The 4,276-nt window shown below is 33.6% G+C and overlaps 1 long non-coding RNA gene across 1 annotated transcript; it reads left to right on the top strand.

Annotated features, from left to right (window-relative positions):
- Window positions 1-1,962: 1,962 nt before the first annotated feature.
- On the top strand, window positions 1,963-2,922 carry LOC104882631 (uncharacterized). Its single transcript, XR_002028860.2, has 4 exons — window positions 1,963-2,039; window positions 2,152-2,396; window positions 2,499-2,591; window positions 2,709-2,922. It is a non-coding gene; the product is annotated as an uncharacterized LOC104882631 (long non-coding RNA).
- The last annotated feature ends 1,354 nt before the right edge of the window (window positions 2,923-4,276 follow it).

The raw sequence follows: 4,276 nt of genomic DNA, 5'->3' as shown, positions 1-4,276 counted from the left end.
TGAGTATGTAACTTTGAGGCGTACCATTTGTTTTTATTGGCTGACCCACTAAAATGCACATTGTCTGTTTTTTTTTTTTTTTTTTTTGCAGTGGGTATCATAGTGAGTGACCCTATATATAACAATTTCACCCTTATTGATAACCATATTATTGAAAGGCTAGAGGAAACCGATCTCAATGATTATCATTTACATGATGTAACAAAATGTTTCCCATTTCTTTGTTAATATATGTTATATTTGTGTAATAATTATGATGAATGTATATAGGATAACTATATTCACGTTCACATGTCTTTAACATTTGATTAATTTATTAATGAATTATGGTTGTTTAATGCAGTGATAATATGAACATACGGTGTCGTTGTTTTGGCCGTAGATTCCTCTCTGGAATCCATTTGCTCTTAGAAGTGAAGAAGGATGTAATACGAGAACTTGGTTTTGGTGGGCTATTGCAATTAGGTTGTAAGGAGGTTAATTTAGATTTATGTTTTTGGTTGATAAAAAACACAAACATTGCTTATTCCCAACTCAAGTTATTTGGGGGTAAGAAGGTTTCTTTGACATGTCATGATGTTGGGATGACGATGGGCATTCCACATAGTGGAAGAAAGTTAATTGTTGATAAAGGAAGTGTTAAAGCTAGTCAAATGCCGAGTTTGCAAGATATAGAGTCAATGATGGTTGGCATCGATGATATGGAGGAATTTAAGCGGGTCTTCTTGATTTTCGCTTGTGCAACCTTATTGGCACCCACTTCTTGTTTGGAAGGTAGTCACTCGTTATGGTATACACCCCGAGAGCAGTTACTTGGGAGCATAAATTGGGGAGAATATGTCTTAGAATTTTTTATTCAAGCTATACATGAACATAGGAGGAAGGAAAGTGTTTGGATTAAAGGGTGTTTGATGTTTCTACAGGTAACTTTTTGTCTTATTTATAAGTATATGTCCATGTATTAGATATTCAATAATGGTTATACACTATGTTGGCCATGATGTTACCACTAATTATGTCTTATATAATGCAATAGATATTCTACTTTTCAATATCTAATTTTCCAGCCATGTATGTGGAACTTACCACTCCTCGCATTGCTGCATGGAATGATTTTTTGGTCAAGCAACGCATCAAGTTGGAGTTAGAAATGCTTGGAGGATTTGGCAAAATTGAGGTATAATTAGCTTTTAGTTATATTAAGATAGTTGATTACCATTGTAATTAGATTATTGGGATGATAATTTACATGTTTTGCAATGATAGTTGGTTAGCACATCGGCGGAGCAAGATGAAACAGAAAAAAATAAGGCTCCTACAGTTGATGACCCAGTTGACCCAGATGAGAATGAAGACTTTGATGTAATCCTTCATACCTAATGACTATGAATAGTAACTTATATTAAGACCTAGTTTAAATATGTGTCATTTAATGTTTCTTCATTATGTTTGACTTAGGTTATTTGTGCTCGCATGGAGGCAACACAACGTCAAATCATTGATGCACAAAGTCATCTTAATAGTCTTATTGCATCATACAACCGTGACGTGAAAGTGTTGAGAACTCGTTTCACCTCTTCACACTATCGCACAGATGAAGGCCAACCGTCAAATTTTCATGAACATGTTAATGAAAGTGGTGCACCATTTTATACAAATAATCCACAACATTCACTTGTTCATTCTGGTGGTCAAAGAAGATCTTTTGAAGATGACGTTGGATGTACAAATGAAGGGGTGTCAGAAAGACCCAACGTAGAAGATGGTGTGTTCTTTTCAAACGAGGATCCCCTTCACCCTGGGCCACACAATATGTTGGTGTTAGTGCAATCGTGCATGAACAACAATGTGGATGTAGCACCACAAGCCTCAGAAGAAATACGACCACAAAGAGTAAAAATGAAAGTACGTCGTCATAGGCAACGAGCAGTTGCGTGTAAGTCACCTTTTGTACAATTATGTGTATCAAAATATAAAAGGTTGATGGAGGAAGAGACACATGTTGCCGACTATGTATTTGACGAGTCAAAAGATCCAAGGTTAGTCCCAAATCACACGTTTAGCAAGTATTGTTCTTAAAAGACTATGATTATGGATTTATCTAGAAAACAAAAAAAATTACTCACGTCTTGTGTTTCATGTGATTAATAGTGAGATGCTTTGTGCATATGGTGGCTATGGCGTGACACGGGAACAATTTCAATGCTTAGTAGGGGAGAACTTCATTGATATTCCGGTAAGGTTTATGATAAATAAGAAAAAAATACCTTCATCTTTCCATTGATCATTTTAACTAATGAAGAGGCATTATGTAGGTGATTTCCATGTTTTGCCGATACATGAATGCAAAAGAAGAGAATCCTTATCGCAGACATTTTTTTAATCCATACTTTGGGGTGAGGTTTTTTCCTCGAGTACACCAAATCTTGTCCTTAATATAAGATGCATGTATAGCTTTAGTCATACATTGTTACTATGCTCTCAACAACTTTTTACAGGAAATATGTGGTTCAATGAGCAAGTCTACCTCAAAATCAACACTCAAGAAAAGATTAGGTAGCTATTGTGTTAATCTTGAATGTTGCAACCAGGTAATGCTTGACTATTGTATTGATTACATAGATTGATGACAATTTTTTAATAATTTCGAATTTATATTTCAAATATTTAAGCCTTCATTGTTGTTATGATGATTGTCTGTTTTGTAGTTTTATATCCCCTTATTCCAATTTAATGAATGGGTCATCATGGTAATCAATTTGGAGGCTAAAAGGGTGGATCTACTTTCATCATATAATAGCATTCAACGTGTTCACTTTGTTAATGAAGCTTTCAAAGTAGTTGGATTTATGTCGCAGTTATTAAAAAATTCCTTCAAACAGAATGATGTGAATATAAATAATTTACATCCACAGTACGCAGATATCGATGGCGATCCAAAATTGTTAGTTACATTTTTTTTTTCATGTATTCATTTTCAATCCTAATTGGGTCCTATGTTAATAACATGTCACAAATCATACTTGTTATTGCAAATGTCATATTGGGATGTATGCTATTCTCTATATGCAACATTGGGATGGAAGTGGTCTTAATAGAACCATTAATTCTGTAAGTTGTTAAATATGATGTTATGGTTTTATTTTCAAATGTACATGTTAAATGTTACCGGGATGTAGGGTCTAACATAAGTTTAATGTGTAGGAACGCATGAGCCTTGAAAGATTGAAATTTGCAACTCATATGGTTCTTGATAGCGAAAACGAAATTGGTGAAATGGTTTTAGCTAATATTTGGTCAACCAACGATGCAGAATAGTATTGGGTAACCTTCACAATTAATTTCTTTTGTTTATTTCATTCAATTTTTTAACTATACATTCAAATTTAAACTTCAACTTGGTCATCGATAGTGAATAATAGATTTTGAGGCTATGTCATGTCTTTTTTATGGTACAATAGAAGGGATAAGTTATCAAGACTGCTTCCAATGCATGCATGGTTCATTTGACTACCAGGTTAGGTGCTATCTCCTCCCTATATATATAAAACTATAGTAAATGACATTTTTATTTTTTAAGGTTATATTATTGACAATTTCTTAATGCTTCCATAAATCGTTTGTGCTATTCCATATAACCTGTTTAAATCAGTTGATAATATTGTAATGACATGGTCTGGTTGCTTAAACTTATCCCCAATTTTCTATGTTTATGTATAATCATGAGCTAATTATTAGATAATTCAACAACCTTGTAAACCAATTTGGTCAAATGGCTGTATTTTCTGTTTAGCTGAAAGAATCCTTGTTACCATCTTATTGTGGGTTTAGCTGTCTCGCATCTATAAATCAATTGATACTAAACTTAGTTTAGAGTGATTTTTGATGGTTAGACATTTAATAAGACAAAGGACGACTTGTTCCTGCTTTAATATTTCCTAGGGGAGTGTTGTGGAAGAAACCCTCTAAAAGAATAAGTTGCTTCATTACTCATAAGCTTTATAGGTTTTGATTATGTTTTATTTACATCTTGTGGTTAACTGTACTTCTCTTATCTTTAGGAGGTCACTGATAAGCTGATTGAGGAGAATGAATTTGATGCAGATCAAAAGGATGCATTTAAGGTGATTTGTAATTGATGATATGCATGTAATTGATTGCTCTTGCATGTAATTAACCATACCATGAACTTAAATTGTTTTGGTTGCTCATAATTTTGTCAAAGACAATGTCCGAGAGGCAAAAAAAGCCAATAGACAGGTATTTTATAACAGAT

The sequence above is a fragment of the Vitis vinifera genome, chromosome 18, assembly GCF_030704535.1.
Source record: "Vitis vinifera cultivar Pinot Noir 40024 chromosome 18, ASM3070453v1".
NCBI classification, from domain to species: Eukaryota; Viridiplantae; Streptophyta; class Magnoliopsida; order Vitales; family Vitaceae; genus Vitis; species Vitis vinifera.
Note: the sequence above shows the minus strand (reverse complement) of the source record. Positions and strands in the feature narration are given on the sequence as shown.